The 18,640-nt window shown below is 30.5% G+C and overlaps 1 long non-coding RNA gene across 4 annotated transcripts in view; it reads left to right on the forward strand.

Annotated features, from left to right (window-relative positions):
* The window catches only part of LOC125687813 (uncharacterized), a 45,428-nt gene that overhangs the window by 17,457 nt on the left and 9,331 nt on the right, over window positions 1–18,640 (forward strand). For 3 of the 4 annotated variants that reach the window (XR_007374417.1, XR_007374418.1, XR_007374416.1), the window contains exon 3: window positions 17–147. The exons of the other annotated variant lie outside the window; for it this stretch is intronic. This is a non-coding gene — a long non-coding RNA (uncharacterized LOC125687813). Of the gene's footprint in view, window positions 1–16; window positions 148–18,640 lie in introns of those variants that run through there. 4 annotated transcript variants of the gene reach the window in all.

The following is an 18,640-nucleotide window of genomic DNA, read 5'->3' on the forward strand; positions in this document are numbered from 1 at the left end:
ATAAGCGATATTTTAGGGGAAAAACAGGGATTTCTATGAAAATAAGCGATATTTTTGGGGAAAAACAGGGATTTCTATGAAAATAAGCGATATTTTAGGGGAAAAACAGGGATTTCTATGAAAATAAGCGATATTTTAGGGGAAAAACAGGGATTTCTATGAAAATAAGCGATATTTTAGGGGAAAAACAGGGATTTCTATGAAAATAAGCGATATTTTAGGGGAAAAACAGGGATTTCTATGAAAATAAGCGATATTTTAGGGGAAAAACAGGGATTTCTATGAAAATAAGCCATATTTTAGCTGAAAAACAGGGATTTCTGTGAAAATAAGCGATATTTTAGGGGAAAAACAGGGATTTCTATGAAAATAAGCGATATTTAAGGTTAAAAACAGGGATTTCTATGAAAATAAGCGATATTTAAGGTTAAAAACAGGGATTTCTATGAAAATAAGCGATATTTTTGGGGGAAAAACAGGGATTTCTATGAAAATAAGCGATATTTTAGGTTAAAAACAGGGATTTCTATGAAAATAAGCGATATTTTAGGTTAAAAACAGGGATTTCTATGAAAATAAGCGATATTTTAGGGTTAAAAACAGGGATTTCTATGAAAATAAGCGATATTTTAGGGGAAAAACAGGGATTTCTATGAAAATAAGCGATATTTAAGGTTAAAAACAGGGATTTCTATGAAAATAAGCGATATTTTAGGGGAAAAACAGGGATTTCTATGAAAATAAGCGATATTTTAGGGGAAAAACAGGGATTTCTATGAAAGTAAGCGATATTTTAGGGGAAAAAACAGGGATTTCTATGAAAATAAGCGATATTTTAGGGGAAAAACAGGGATTTCTATGAAAATAAGCGATATTTAAGGGGAAAAAACAGGGATTTCTATGAAAATAAGCGATATTTTAGGGGAAAAACAGGGATTTCTATGAAAATAAGCGATATTTTAGGGGAAAAACAGGGATTTCTATGAAAATAAGCGATGTTTTAGGGGAAAAACAGGGATTTCTATGAAAATAAGCGATATTTTAGGGGAAAAACAGGGATTTCTATGAAAATAAGCGATATTTTTGGGAAAAACAGGGATTTCTATGAAAATAAGCGATATTTTAGGGGAAAAACAGGGATTTCTATGAAAATAAGCGATATTTTAGGGGAAAAACAGGGATTTCTATGAAAATAAGCGATATTTTAGCTGAAAAACAGGGATTTCTGTGAAAATAAGCGATATTTCAGGGGAAAAACAGGGATTTCTATGAAAATAAGCGATATTTTAGGTTAAAAACAGGGATTTCTATGAAAATAAGCAATATTTAAGGGGAAAAACAGGGATTTCTACGAAAATAAGCGATATTTTAGGGGAAAAAACAGGGATTTCTATGAAAATAAGCGATATTTTAGGGGAAAAACAGGGATTTCTATGAAAATAAGCGATATTTTAGGGGAAAAACAGGGATTTCTATGAAAATAAGCGATATTTAAGGTTAAAAACAGGGATTTCTGTGAAAATAAGCGATATTTTAGGGGAAAAACAGGGATTTCTATGAAAATAAGCGATATTTTAGGGGAAAAACAGGGATTTCTATGAAAATAAGCGATATTTTAGGTTAAAAACAGGGATTTCTATGAAAATAAGCGATATTTTAGGGTTAAAAACAGGGATTTCTATGAAAATAAGCGATATTTTAGGGGAAAAACAGGGATTTCTATGAAAATAAGCGATATTTTAGGGGAAAAACAGGGATTTCTATGAAAATAAGCGATATTTTAGGGGAAAAACAGGGATTTCTGTGAAAATAAGCGATATTTTAGGGGAAAAACAGGGATTTCTATGAAAATAAGCGATATTTAAGGGGAAAAACAGGGATTTCTATGAAAATAAGCGATATTTTACGGGAAAAACAGGGATTTCTATGAAAATAAGCGATATTTTAGGGGAAAAACAGGGATTTCTATGAAAATAAGCGATATTTTAGGTTAAAAACAGGGATTTCTATGAAAATAAGCAATATTTAAGGTTAAAAACAGGGATTTCTATGAAAATAAGCGATATTTTTGGGTTAAAAACAGGGATTTCTATGAAAATAAGCGATATTTTAGGGGAAAAACAGGGATTTCTATGAAAATAAGCGATATTTTAGGGGAAAAACAGGGATTTCTATGAAAATAAGCGATATTTAAGGGGAAAAACAGGGATTTCTATGAAAATAAGCGATATTTTAGGGGAAAAACAGGGATTTCTATGAAAATAAGCGATATTTTAGGGGAAAAACAGGGATTTCTGTGAAAATAAGCGATATTTTTGGGAAAAACAGGGATTTCTGTGAAAATAAGCGATATTTTAGGGGAAAAACAGGGATTTCTATGAAAATAAGCGATATTTAAGGTTAAAAACAGGGATTTCTATGAAAATAAGCGATATTTTAGGTTAAAAACAGGGATTTCTATGAAAATAAGCGATATTTTAGGTTAAAAACAGGGATTTCTATGAAAATAAGCGATATTTTAGGGTTAAAAACAGGGATTTCTATGAAAATAAGCGATATTTTAGGGGAAAAAACAGGGATTTTGATGAAAATAAGCGATATTTTAGGGGAAAAACAGGGATTTCTATGAAAATAAGCGATATTTTTGGGTTAAAAACAGGGATTTCTATGAAAATAAGCGATATTTTAGGGGAAAAACAGGGATTTCGATGAAAATAAGCGATATTTCAGGGGAAAAACAGGGATTTCTATGAAAATAAGCGATATTTAAGGTGAAAAACAGGGATTTCTATGAAAATAAGCTATATTTTAGGGGAAAAACAGGGATTTTGATGAAAATAAGCGATATTTTAGGGGAAAAACAGGGATTTGCATGAAAATAAGCGATATTTAATGTTAAAAACAGGGATTTCTATGAAAATAAGCGATATTTAAGGGGAAAAACAGGGATTTCTATGAAAATAAGCGATATTTAAGGGGAAAAACAGGGATTTCTATGAAAATAAGCGATATTTAAGGGGAAAAACAGGGATTTCTATGACAATAAGTGATATTTTAGGGGAAAAACAGGGATTTCTATGAAAATAAGCGATATTTTAGGGGAAAAACAGGGATTTCTATGAAAATAAGCGATATTTTACGGGAAAAACAGGGATTTCTATGAAAATAAGCTATATTTTAGGGGAAAAACTGGGATTTCTATGAAAATAAGCGATATTTTAGGTTAAAAACAGGGATTTCTATGAAAATAAGTGATATTTAATGTGAAAAACAGGGATTTCTATGAAAATAAGCGATATTTAAGGTTAAAAACAGGGATTTCTATGAAAATAAGCGATATTTTAGGAGAAAAACAGTGATTTCTATGAAAATAAGCGATATTTAAGGGTTAAAACAGGGATTTCGATGAAAATAAGCGATATTTTAGGAGAAAAACAGGGATTTTGATGAAAATAAGCGATATTTTAGGGGAAAAACAGGGATTTGTATGAAAATAAGCGATATTTTAGGGGAAAAACAGGGATTTCTATGAAAATAAGCGATATTTTAGGGTTAAATACAGGGATTTCTATGAAAATAAGCGATATTTAAGGTTAAAAACAGGGATTTTGATGAAAATAAGCGATATTTTAGGGGAAAAACAGGGATTTCTATGAAAATAAGCGATATTTTAGGGGAAAAACAGGGATTTCTATGAAAATAAGCGATATTTTAGGGGAAAAACAGGGATTTCTATGAAAATAAGCGATATTTAAGGTTAAAAACAGGGATTTCTATGAAAATAAGCGATATTTAAGGTTAAAAACAGGGATTTCTATGAGAATAAGCGATATTTCATGTTAAAAACAGGGATTTCTATGAAAATAAGCGATATTTTAGGGGAAAAACAGGGATTTCTATGAAAATAAGCGATATTTTAGGGGAAAAACAGGGATTTCTATGAAAATAAGCGATATTTAATATTAAAAACAGGGATTTCTATGAAAATAAGCGATATTTTAGGAGAAAAACAGGGATTTCTATGAAAATAAGCGATATTTTAGGTTAAAAACAGGGATTTCTATGAAAATAAGCGATATTTTTGGGTTAAAAACAGGGATTTCTATGAAAATAAGCGATATTTTAGGGGAAAAACAGGGATTTCTATGAAAATAAGCGATATTTTACGGGAAAAACAGGGATTTCTATGAAAATAAGCGATATTTTAGGGGAAAAACAGGGATTTCTATGAAAATAAGCGATATTTTAGGGGAAAAACAGGGATTTCTATGAAAATAAGCGATATTTTAGGGGAAAAACAGGGATTTCTATGAAAATAAGCGATATTTTAGGGGAAAAACAGGGATTTCTATGAAAATAAGCGATATTTTAGGGGAAAAACAGGGATTTCTATGAAAATAAGCGATATTTTAGGGGAAAAACAGGGATTTCTATGAAAATAAGCGATATTTTAGGGGAAAAACATGGATTTCTATGAAAATAAGCGATATTTAAGGTTAAAAACAGTGATTTCCATGAAAATAAGCGATATTTTAGGAGAAAAACAGGGATTTCTATGAAAATAAGCGATATTTAAGGGTTAAAACAGGGATTTCTATGAAAATAAGCGATATTTTAGGGGAAAAACAGGGATTTCTATGAAAATAAGCGATATTTTAGGGGAAAAACAGGGATTTCTATGAAAATAAGCGATATTTTAGGTTAAAAACAGGGATTTCTATGAAAATAAGCGATATTTAAGGTTAAAAACAGGGATTTCTATGAAAATAAGCGATATTTAAGGTTAAAAACAGGGATTTCTATGAAAATAAGCGATATTTTAGGTTAAAAACAGGGATTTCTATGAAAATAAGCGATATTTAAGGTTAAAAACAGGGATTTCTATGAAAATAAGCGATATTTTAGGGGAAAAACAGGGATTTCTATGAAAATAAGCGATATTTTAGGGGAAAAACAGGGATTTCTATGAAAATAAGCGATATTTAAGGGGAAAAACAGGGATTTCTATGAAAATAAGCGATATTTTAGGGGAAAAACAGGGATTTCTATGAAAATAAGCGATATTTTAGGGGAAAAACAGGGATTTCTATGAAAATAAGCGATATTTTAGGGGAAAAACAGGGATTTCTATGAAAATAAGCGATATTTTAGGGCAAAAACATGGATTTCTATGAAAATAAGTGATATTTTAGGGGCAAAACAGGGATTTCTATGAAAATAAGCGATATTTTAGGGGAAAAACAGGGATTTCTATGAAAATAAGCGATATTTTTGGGGTAAAAACAGGGATTTCTATGAAAATAAGCGATATTTTAGGGGAAAAACAGGGATTTCCATGAAAATAAGCGATATTTTAGGGGAAAAACAGGGATTTCTATGAAAATAAGCGATATTTAAGGTTAAAAACAGGGATTTCTATGAAAATAAGAGATATTTTAAGGGAAAAACGGGGAATTCTATGAGAATAAGCGATATTTCATGTTAAAAACAGGGATATCTATGAAAATAAGCGATATTTTAGGGGAAAAACAGGGATTTCTATGAAAAAAAGCGATATTTTTGGGTTAAAAACAGGGATTTCTATGAAAATAAGCGATATTTTAGGGGAAAAACAGGGATTTCCATGAAAATAAGTGATATTTTAGGGGAAAAACAGGGATTTCTATGAAAATAAGCGATATTTTAGGTTAAAAACAGGGATTTCTATGAAAATAAGCAATATTTTATGTTAAAAACAGGAATTTCTATGAAAATAAGCGATATTTTAGGGGAAAAACAGGGATTTCTATGAAAATAAGTGATATTTTAGGGTTAAAAACAGGGATTTCTATGAAAATAAGCGATATTTTAGGGTTAAAAACAGGGATTTCTATGAAAATAAGCAATATTTTAGGGTTAAAAACAGGGATTTCCATGAAAATAAGCGATATTTTAGGGGAAAAACAGGGATTTCTAAGAAAATAAGCGATATTTAAGGGGAAAAACAGGGATTTCTATGAAAATAAGTGATATTTAAGGGGAAAAACAGGGATTTCTATGGAAATAAGCGATATTTTAGGGGAAAAACAGGGATTTCCATGAAAATAAGCGATATTTAAGGGGAAAAACAGGGATTTCCATGAAAATAAGCGATATTTTAGGGTTAAAAACAGGGATTTCTATGAAAATAAGCGATATTTAAGGGGAAAAACAGGGATTTCCATGAAAATAAGTGATATTTTTGGGTTAAAAACAGGGATTTCTATGAAAATAAGCGATATTTAATGTTAAAAACAGGGATTTCTATGAAAATAAGCGATATTTAATTGGAAAAACAGGCATTTCTATGAAAATAAGTGATATTTTAGGGGAAAAACAGGGATTTCGATGAAAATAAGCGATATTTAAGGGGAAAAACAGGGATTTCTATGAAAATAAGAGATATTTTAGGGGAAAAACAGGGATTTCTATGAAAATAAGCGATATTTTAGGGGAAAAACAGGGATTTCTATGAAAATAAGCAATATTTTAGGGGAAAAAGAGGGATTTCTATGAAAATCAGCGATATTTTAGGTTAAAAACAGGGATTTCTATGAAAATAAGTGATATTTTAGGGGAAAAACAGGGATTTCTATGAAAATAAGCGATATTTTAGGTTAAAAACAGGGATTTCTATGAAAATAAGCGATATTTTAGGGGAAAAACAGGGATTTCTATGAAAATAAGCGATATTTCAGGGGGAAAACAGGGATTTCTATGAAAATCAGCGATATTTTAGGGGAAAAACAGGGATTTCTATGAAAATAAGCGATATTTTAGGTTAAAAACAGGGATTTCTATGAAAATAAGCGATATTTAAGGTTAAAAACAGGGATTTCTATGAAAATAAGCGATATTTCAGGGGAAAAACAGGGATTTCTATGAAAATAAGCGATATTTCAGGGGAAAAACAGGGATTTCCATGACAATAAGCGATATTTTAGGGGAAAAACAGGTATTTCTATGAAAATCAGCGATATTTTAGGGGAAAAACAGGGATTTCTATGAAAATAAGAGATATTTAAGGTTAAAAACAGGGATTTCTATGAAAATAAGCGATATTTTAGGGGAAAAACAGGGATTTCTATGAAAATAAGCGATATTTTAGGGTTAAATACAGGGATTTCTATGAAAATAAGCGATATTTTAGGGGAAAAACAGGGATTTCTATGAAAACAAGCGATATTTGATGTTAAAAACAGGGATTTCTATGAAAATAAGCGATATTTTAGGGGAAAAACAGGGATTTCTATGAAAATAAGCGATATTTTTGGGGAAAAACAGTTATTTCTATGAAAATAAGTGATATTTTAGGGGAAAAACAGGGATTTCTATGAAAATAAGCGATATTTAAGGTTAAAAACAGGGATTTCTATGAAAATAAGCGATATTTTAGGGGAAAAACAGGGATTTCTATGAAAATAAGCAATATTTAAAGTTGGAAACAGGGATTTCTATGAAAATAAGCGATATTTTAGGGGAAAAACAGGGATTTCTATGGAAATAAGCGATATTTTAGGGGAAAAACAGGGATTTCTATGAAAATAAGCGATATTTTAGGGGAAAAACAGGGATTTCTATGAAAATAAGCGATATTTGATGTTAAAAACAGGGATTGCTATGAAAACAAGCAATATTTTAGGGGAAAAACAGGGATTTCTATGAAAATAAGCGATATTTTAGGGGAAAAACAGGGATTTCTATGAAAATCAGCGATATTTTAGGTTAAAAACAGGGATTTCTATGAAAATAAGCGATATTTCAGGGGAAAAACAGGGATTTCTATGAAAATAAGCGATATTTTAGGGGAAAAACACGGATTTCTATGAAAATAAGCGATATTTTAGGGTTAAAAACAGGGATTTCCATGAAAATAAGCGATATTTTAGGGGAAAAACAGGGATTTCTATGAAAATAAGCGATATTTAATGTTTAAAACAGGGATTTCTATGAAAACAAGCGATATTTTAGGGGAAAAACAGGGATTTCTATGAAAATAAGCGATATTTTAGGGGAAAAACAGGGATTTCTATGAAAATAAGCGATATTTAATGTTAAAAACAGGGATTTCTATGAAAATAAGCGATATTGCAGGGGAAAAACAGGGATTTCTATGAAAATAAGCGATATTTCAGGGGAAAAACAGGGATTTCTATGAAAATAAGCGATATTTTAGGGGAAAAACAGGGATTTCTATGAAAATAAGCGATATTTAAGGGGAAAAACAGGGATTTCTATGAAAATAAGCGATATTTTAGGGGAAAAACAGGGATTTCTATGAAAATAAGCGATATTTTAGGGGAAAAACAGGGATTTAAATGAAAATAAGCGATATTTTAGGGGAAAAACAGGGATTTCTATGAAAATAAGCGATATTTTAGGGGAAAAACAGGGATTTCTATGAAAATAAGCGATATTTTAGGGGAAAAACAGGGATTTCTATGAAAATAAGCGATATTTTAGGGGAAAAACAGGGATTTCTATGAAAATAAGCGATATTTTTGGGTTAAAAACAGGGATTTCTATGAAAATAAGCGATATTTTAGGGGAAAAACAGGGATTTCTATGAAAATAAGCGATATTTCAGGGGAAAAACACGGATTTCTATGAAAATAAGCGATATTTTAGGGTTAAAAACAGGGATTTCTATGAAAATAAGCAATATTTTAGGGTTAAAAACAGGGATTTCCATGAAAATAAGCGATATTTTAGGGGAAAAACAGGGATTTCTATGAAAATCAGCGATATTTAAGGGGAAAAACAGGGATTTCTATGAAAATAAGCGATATTTTAGGGGAAAAACTGGGATTTCTATGAAAATAAACGATATTTAAGGGGAAAAACAGGGATTTCCATGAAAATAAGCGATATTTAAGGGGAAAAACAGGGATTTCTATGAAAATAAGCGATATTTAAGGTTAAAAACAGGGATTTCTATGAAAATAAGCGATATTTTAGGGGAAAAACGGGGATTTCTATGAGAATAAGCGATATTTCATGTTAAAAACAGGGATATCTATGAAAATAAGCGATATTTGAGGGGAAAAACAGGGATTTCTATGAAAATAAGCGATATTTAAGGGGAAAAACAGGGATTTCTATGAAAATAAGCGATATTTCAGGGGGAAAACAGGGATTTCTATGAAAATCAGCGATATTTTAGGGGAAAAACAGGGATTTCCATGAAAATAAGCGATATTTTAGGGGAAAAACAGGGATTTCTATGAAAATAAGCGATATTTTAGGGCAAAAACATGGATTTCTATGAAAATAAGCGATATTTAAGGTTAAAAACAGGGATTTCTATGAAAATAAGCGATATTTTAGGGGAAAAACAGGGATTTCTATGAAAATAAGCGATATTTTAGGGTTAAAAACAGGGATTTCTATGAAAATAAGTGATATTTAATGTGAAAAACTGGGATTTCTAAGAAAATAAGCGATATTTAAGGTTAAAAACAGGGATTTCCATGAAAATAAGCGATATTTTAGGAGAAAAACAGGGATTTCTATGAAAATAAGCGATATTTAAGGGTTAAAACAGGGATTTCGATGAAAATAAGCGATATTTTAGGAGAAAAACAGGGATTTTGATGAAAATAAGCGATATTTTAGGGGAAAAACAGGGATTTCTATGAAAATAAGCGATATTTTAGGGGAAAAAACAGGGATTTCAATGAAAATAAGCGATATTTTAGGGGAAAAACAGGGATTTCTATGAAAATAAGCGATATTTTTGGGAAAAACAGGGATTTCTATGAAAATAAGCGATATTTTAGGGGAAAAACAGGGATTTCTATGAAAATAAGCGATATTTTAGGGGAAAAACTGGGATTTCTATGAAAATAAGCGATATTTAAGGTTAAAAACAGGGATTTCTATGAAAATAAGCGATATTTAAGGGGAAAAACAGGGATTTCTATGAAAATAAGCGATATTTTAGGGGAAAAACAGGGATTTCTATGAAAATAAGCGATATTTTAGGGGAAAAACAGGGATTTCTATGAAAATAAGCGATATTTTAGGGGAAAAACAGGGATTTCTATGAAAATAAGCGATATTTAAGGTTAAAAACAGGGATTTTGATGAAAATAAGCGATATTTTAGGGGAAAAACAGGGATTTCTATGAAAATAAGCGATATTTAAGGTTAAAAACAGGGATTTTGATGAAAATAAGCGATATTTTAGGGGAAAAACAGGGATTTCTATGAAAATAAGCGATATTTAAGGTTAAAAACAGGGATTTCTATGAAAATAAGCGATATTTAAGGTTAAAAACAGGGATTTCTATGAAAATAAGCGATATTTTAGGGGAAAAACAGGGATTTCTATGAAAATAAGCGATATTTTAGGGGAAAAACAGGGATTTCTATGAAAATAAGCGATATTTTAGGTTAAAAACAGGGATTTCTATGAAAATAAGCGATATTTTAGGGTTAAAAACAGGGATTTCTATGAAAATAAGCGATATTTTAGGGGAAAAACAGGGATTTCTATGCAAATAAGCGATATTTTAGGGGAAAAACAGGGATTTCTATGAAAATAAGCGATATTTTAGGGGAAAAACAGGGATTTCTATGAAAATAAGCGATATTTTAGGGGAAAAACAGGGATTTCTATGAAAATAAGCGATATTTAAGGGGAAAAACAGGGATTTCTATGAAAATAAGCGATATTTTAGGGTTAAAAACAGGGATTTCTATGAAAATAAGCGATATTTTAGGGGAAAAACAGGGATTTCTATGAAAATAAGCGATATTTTAGGTTAAAAACAGGGATTTCTATGAAAATAAGCAATATTTAAGGTTAAAACCAGGGATTTCTATGAAAATAAGCGATATTTTTGGGTTAAAAACAGGGATTTCTATGAAAATAAGCGATATTTTAGGGGAAAAACAGGGATTTCTATGAAAATAAGCGATATTTTAGGGGAAAAACAGGGATTTCTATGAAAATAAGCGATATTTTAGGGGAAAAACAGGGATTTCTATGAAAATAAGCGATATTTTAGGGGAAAAACAGGGATTTCTATGAAAATAAGCGATATTTTAGGTTAAAAACAGGGATTTCTATGAAAATAAGCGATATTTTTGGGAAAAACAGGGATTTCTATGAAAATAAGCGATATTTTTGGGGAAAAACAGGGATTTCTATGAAAATAAGCGATATTTTAGGGGAAAAACAGGGATTTCTATGAAAATAAGCGATATTTAAGGTTAAAAACAGGGATTTCTATGAAAATAAGCGATATTTAAGGGGAAAAACAGGGATTTCTATGAAAATAAGCGATATTTTTGGGAAAAACAGGGATTTCTATGAAAATAAGCGATATTTTAGGGGAAAAACAGGGATTTCTATGAAAATAAGCGATATTTTTGGGAAAAACAGGGATTTCTATGAAAATAAGCGATATTTTAGGGGAAAAACAGGGATTTCTATGAAAATAAGCGATATTTTTGGGAAAAACAGGGATTTCTATGAAAATAAGCGATATTTTAGGAGAAAAACAGGGATTTCTATGAAAATAAGCGATATTTAAGGGTTAAAACAGGGATTTCGATGAAAATAAGCGATATTTTAGGAGAAAAACAGGGATTTTGAAGAAAATAAGCGATATTTTAGGGGAAAAACAGGGATTTGCATGAAAATAAGCGATATTTAATGTTAAAAACAGGGATTTCCATGAAAATAAGCGATATTTTAGGGTTAAAAAAAGGGATTTCTATGAAAATAAGCGATATTTAAGGGGAAAAACAGGGATTTCCATGAAAATAAGTGATATTTTTGGGTTAAAAACAGGGATTTCTATGAAAATAAGCGATATTTAATGTTAAAAACAGGGATTTCCATGAAAATAAGCGATATTTAATTGGAAAAACAGGCATTTCTATGAAAATAAGTGATATTTTAGGGGAAAAACAGGGATTTCGATGAAAATAAGCGATATTTAAGGGGAAAAACAGGGATTTCTATGAAAATAAGAGATATTTTAGGGGAAAAACAGGGATTTCTATGAAAATAAGCGATATTTTAGGGGAAAAACAGGGATTTCTATGAAAATAAGCAATATTTTAGGGGAAAAAGAGGGATTTCTATGAAAATCAGCGATATTTTATGGTTAAAAACAGGGATTTCTATGAAAATAAGTGATATTTTAGGGGAAAAACAGGGATTTCTATGAAAATAAGCGATATTTTAGGTTAAAAACAGGGATTTCTATGAAAATAAGCGATATTTTAGGGGAAAAACAGGGATTTCTATGAAAATAAGCGATATTTCAGGGGGAAAACAGGGATTTCTATGAAAATCAGCGATATTTTAGGGGAAAAACAGGGATTTCTATGAAAATAAGCGATATTTTTGCGTTAAAAACAGGGATTTCTATGAAAATAAGCGATATTTAAGGTTAAAAACAGGGATTTCTATGAAAATAAGCGATATTTCAGGGGAAAAACAGGGATTTCTATGAAAATAAGCGATATTTCAGGGGAAAAACAGGGATTTCCATGACAATAAGCGATATTTTAGGGGAAAAACAGGGATTTCTATGAAAATCAGCGATATTTTAGGGGAAAAACAGGGATTTCTATGAAAATAAGAGATATTTAAGGTTAAAAACAGGGATTTCTATGAAAATAAGCGATATTTTAGGGGAAAAACAGGGATTTCTATGAAAATAAGCGATATTTTAGGGTTAAATACAGGGATTTCTATGAAAATAAGTGATATTTTAGGGGAAAAACAGGGATTTCTATGAAAACAAGCGATATTTGATGTTAAAAACAGGGATTTCTATGAAAATAAGCGATATTTTAGGGGAAAAACAGGGATTTCTATGAAAATAAGCGATATTTCAGGGGAAAAACAGGGATTTCTATGAAAATAAGCGATATTTTAGGGGAAAAACAGGGATTTCTATGAAAATAAGCGATATTTAAGGGGAAAAACAGGGATTTCTATGAAAATAAGCGATATTTTAGGGGAAAAACAGGGATTTCTATGAAAATAAGCGATATTTTAGGGGAAAAACAGGGATTTAAATGAAAATAAGCGATATTTTAGGGGAAAAACAGGGATTTCTATGAAAATAAGCGATATTTAAGGTTAAAAACAGGGATTTTGATGAAAATAAGCGATATTTTAGGTTAAAAACAGGGACTTCTATGAAAATAAGCGATATTTTAGGGGAAAAACAGGGATTTCTATGAAAATAAGCGATATTTTTGGGTTAAAAACAGGGATTTCTATGAAAATAAGCGATATTTTAGGGGAAAAACAGGGATTTCTATGAAAATAAGCGATATTTCAGGGGAAAAACACGGATTTCTATGAAAATAAGCGATATTTTAGGGTTAAAAACAGGGATTTCTATGAAAATAAGCAATATTTTAGGGTTAAAAACAGGGATTTCCATGAAAATAAGCGATATTTCAGGGGAAAAACAGGGATTTCTATGAAAATAAGCGATATTTTAGGGGAAAAACAGGGATTTCTATGAAAATAAGCGATATTTTAGGGGAAAAACAGGGATTTCTATGAAAATAAGCGATATTTCAGGGGAAAAACAGGGATTTCTATGAAAATAAGCGATATTTAAGGGGAAAAACAGGGATTTCTATGAAAATAAGCGATATTTTAGGGGAAAAACTGGGATTTCTATGAAAATAAACGATATTTAAGGGGAAAAACAGGGATTTCCATGAAAATAAGCGATATTTAAGGGGAAAAACAGGGATTTCTATGAAAATAAGCGATATTTAAGGTTAAAAACAGGGATTTCTATGAAAATAAGCGATATTTTAGGGGAAAAACGGGGATTTCTATGAGAATAAGCGATATTTCATGTTAAAAACAGGGATATCTATGAAAATAAGCGATATTTGAGGGGAAAAACAGGGATTTCTATGAAAATAAGCGATATTTTAGGGGAAAAACAGGGATTTCTATGAAAATAAGCGATATTTAAGGGGAAAAACAGGGATTTCTATGAAAATAAGCGATATTTTAGGGGAAAAACAGGGATTTCTATGAAAATAAGCGATATTTTAGGGGAAAAACAGGGATTTCTATGAAAATAAGCGATATTTTAGGTTAAAAACAGGGATTTCTATGAAAATAAGCAATATTTAAGGTTAAAACCAGGGATTTCTATGAAAATAAGCGATATTTTTGGGTTAAAAACAGGGATTTCTATGAAAATAAGCGATATTTTAGGGGAAAAACAGGGATTTCTATGAAAATAAGCGATATTTTAGGGGAAAAACAGGGATTTCTATGAAAATAAGCGATATTTTAGGGGAAAAACAGGGATTTCTATGAAAATAAGCGATATTTTAGGGGAAAAACAGGGATTTCTATGAAAATAAGCGATATTTTAGGTTAAAAACAGGGATTTCTATGAAAATAAGCGATATTTTTGGGAAAAACAGGGATTTCTATGAAAATAAGCGATATTTTTGGGGAAAAACAGGGATTTCTATGAAAATAAGCGATATTTTAGGGGAAAAACAGGGATTTCTATGAAAATAAGCGATATTTAAGGTTAAAAACAGGGATTTCTATGAAAATAAGCGATATTTAAGGGGAAAAACAGGGATTTCTATGAAAATAAGCGATATTTTTGGGAAAAACAGGGATTTCTATGAAAATAAGCGATATTTTAGGGGAAAAACAGGGATTTCTATGAAAATAAGCGATATTTTTGGGAAAAACAGGGATTTCTATGAAAATAAGCGATATTTTAGGGGAAAAACAGGGATTTCTATGAAAATAAGCGATATTTTTGGGAAAAACAGGGATTTCTATGAAAATAAGCGATATTTTAGGAGAAAAACAGGGATTTCTATGAAAATAAGCGATATTTAAGGGTTAAAACAGGGATTTCGATGAAAATAAGCGATATTTTAGGAGAAAAACAGGGATTTTGAAGAAAATAAGCGATATTTTAGGGGAAAAACAGGGATTTGCATGAAAATAAGCGATATTTAATGTTAAAAACAGGGATTTCCATGAAAATAAGCGATATTTTAGGGTTAAAAAAAGGGATTTCTATGAAAATAAGCGATATTTAAGGGGAAAAACAGGGATTTCCATGAAAATAAGTGATATTTTTGGGTTAAAAACAGGGATTTCTATGAAAATAAGCGATATTTAATGTTAAAAACAGGGATTTCCATGAAAATAAGCGATATTTAATTGGAAAAACAGGCATTTCTATGAAAATAAGTGATATTTTAGGGGAAAAACAGGGATTTCGATGAAAATAAGCGATATTTAAGGGGAAAAACAGGGATTTCTATGAAAATAAGAGATATTTTAGGGGAAAAACAGGGATTTCTATGAAAATAAGCGATATTTTAGGGGAAAAACAGGGATTTCTATGAAAATAAGCAATATTTTAGGGGAAAAAGAGGGATTTCTATGAAAATCAGCGATATTTTATGGTTAAAAACAGGGATTTCTATGAAAATAAGTGATATTTTAGGGGAAAAACAGGGATTTCTATGAAAATAAGCGATATTTTAGGTTAAAAACAGGGATTTCTATGAAAATAAGCGATATTTTAGGGGAAAAACAGGGATTTCTATGAAAATAAGCGATATTTCAGGGGGAAAACAGGGATTTCTATGAAAATCAGCGATATTTTAGGGGAAAAACAGGGATTTCTATGAAAATAAGCGATATTTTTGCGTTAAAAACAGGGATTTCTATGAAAATAAGCGATATTTAAGGTTAAAAACAGGGATTTCTATGAAAATAAGCGATATTTCAGGGGAAAAACAGGGATTTCTATGAAAATAAGCGATATTTCAGGGGAAAAACAGGGATTTCCATGACAATAAGCGATATTTTAGGGGAAAAACAGGGATTTCTATGAAAATCAGCGATATTTTAGGGGAAAAAACAGGGATTTCTATGAAAATAAGAGATATTTAAGGTTAAAAACAGGGATTTCTATGAAAATAAGCGATATTTTAGGGGAAAAACAGGGATTTCTATGAAAATAAGCGATATTTTAGGGTTAAATACAGGGATTTCTATGAAAATAAGTGATATTTTAGGGGAAAAACAGGGATTTCTATGAAAACAAGCGATATTTGATGTTAAAAACAGGGATTTCTATGAAAATAAGCGATATTTTAGGGGAAAAACAGGGATTTCTATGAAAATAAGCGATATTTCAGGGGAAAAACAGGGATTTCTATGAAAATAAGCGATATTTTAGGGGAAAAACAGGGATTTCTATGAAAATAAGCGATATTTAAGGGGAAAAACAGGGATTTCTATGAAAATAAGCGATATTTTAGGGGAAAAACAGGGATTTCTATGAAAATAAGCGATATTTTAGGGGAAAAACAGGGATTTAAATGAAAATAAGCGATATTTTAGGGGAAAAACAGGGATTTCTATGAAAATAAGCGATATTTAAGGTTAAAAACAGGGATTTTGATGAAAATAAGCGATATTTTAGGTTAAAAACAGGGACTTCTATGAAAATAAGCGATATTTTAGGGGAAAAACAGGGATTTCTATGAAAATAAGCGATATTTTTGGGTTAAAAACAGGGATTTCTATGAAAATAAGCGATATTTTAGGGGAAAAACAGGGATTTCTATGAAAATAAGCGATATTTCAGGGGAAAAACACGGATTTCTATGAAAATAAGCGATATTTTAGGGTTAAAAACAGGGATTTCTATGAAAATAAGCAATATTTTAGGGTTAAAAACAGGGATTTCCATGAAAATAAGCGATATTTCAGGGGAAAAACAGGGATTTCTATGAAAATAAGCGATATTTTAGGGGAAAAACAGGGATTTCTATGAAAATAAGCGATATTTTAGGGGAAAAACAGGGATTTCTATGAAAATAAGCGATATTTCAGGGGAAAAACAGGGATTTCTATGAAAATAAGCGATATTTAAGGGGAAAAACAGGGATTTCTATGAAAATAAGCGATATTTTAGGGGAAAAACTGGGATTTCTATGAAAATAAACGATATTTAAGGGGAAAAACAGGGATTTCCATGAAAATAAGCGATATTTAAGGGGAAAAACAGGGATTTCTATGAAAATAAGCGATATTTAAGGTTAAAAACAGGGATTTCTATGAAAATAAGCGATATTTTAGGGGAAAAACGGGGATTTCTATGAGAATAAGCGATATTTCATGTTAAAAACAGGGATATCTATGAAAATAAGCGATATTTGAGGGGAAAAACAGGGATTTCTATGAAAATAAGCGATATTTAAGGGGAAAAACAGGGATTTCTATGAAAATAAGCGATATTTCAGGGGGAAAACAGGGATTTCTATGAAAATCAGCGATATTTTAGGGGAAAAACAGGGATTTCCATGAAAATAAGCGATATTTTAGGGGAAAAACAGGGATTTCTATGAAAATAAGCGATATTTTAGGGCAAAAACATGGATTTCTATGAAAATAAGCGATATTTAAGGTTAAAAACAGGGATTTCTATGAAAATAAGCGATATTTTAGGGGAAAAACAGGGATTTCTATGAAAATAAGCGATATTTTAGGGTTAAAAACAGGGATTTCTATGAAAATAAGTGATATTTAATGTGAAAAACTGGGATTTCTAAGAAAATAAGCGATATTTAAGGTTAAAAACAGGGATTTCCATGAAAATAAGCGATATTTTAGGAGAAAAACAGGGATTTCTATGAAAATAAGCGATATTTAAGGGTTAAAACAGGGATTTCGATGAAAATAAGCGATATTTTAGGAGAAAAACAGGGATTTCTATGAAAATAAGCGATATTTTAGGGGAAAAACAGGGATTTCTATGAAAATAAGCGATATTTTAGGGGAAAAACAGGGATTTCAATGAAAATAAGCGATATTTTAGGGGAAAAACAGGGATTTCTATGAAAATAAGCGATATTTTTGGGAAAAACAGGGATTTCTATGAAAATAAGCGATATTTTAGGGGAAAAACAGGGATTTCTATGAAAATAAGCGATATTTTAGGGGAAAAACTGGGATTTCTATGAAAATAAGCGATATTTTAGGTTAAAAACAGGGATTTCTATGAAAATAAGCGATATTTAAGGGGAAAAACAGGGATTTCTATGAAAATAAGCGATATTTTAGGGGAAAAACAGGGATTTCTATGAAAATAAGCGATATTTTAGGGGAAAAACAGGGATTTCTATGAAAATAAGCGATATTTTAGGGGAAAAACAGGGATTTCTATGAAAATAAGCGATATTTAAGGTTAAAAACAGGGATTTTGATGAAAATAAGCGATATTTTAGGGGAAAAACAGGGATTTCTATGAAAATAAGCGATATTTAAGGTTAAAAACAGGGATTTTGATGAAAATAAGCGATATTTTAGGGGAAAAACAGGGATTTCTATGAAAATAAGCGATATTTAAAGTTAAAAACAGGGATTTCTATGAAAATAAGCGATATTTAAGGTTAAAAACAGGGATTTCTATGAAAATAAGCGATATTTTAGGGGAAAAACAGGGATTTCTATGAAAATAAGCGATATTTTAGGGGAAAAACAGGGATTTCTATGAAAATAAGCGATATTTTAGGTTAAAAACAGGGATTTCTATGAAAATAAGCGATATTTTAGGGTTAAAAACAGGGA

Source organism: Lagopus muta, unplaced genomic scaffold (assembly GCF_023343835.1).
Source record: "Lagopus muta isolate bLagMut1 unplaced genomic scaffold, bLagMut1 primary scaffold_77, whole genome shotgun sequence".
In the NCBI taxonomy this organism is placed as follows: Eukaryota; Metazoa; Chordata; class Aves; order Galliformes; family Phasianidae; genus Lagopus; species Lagopus muta.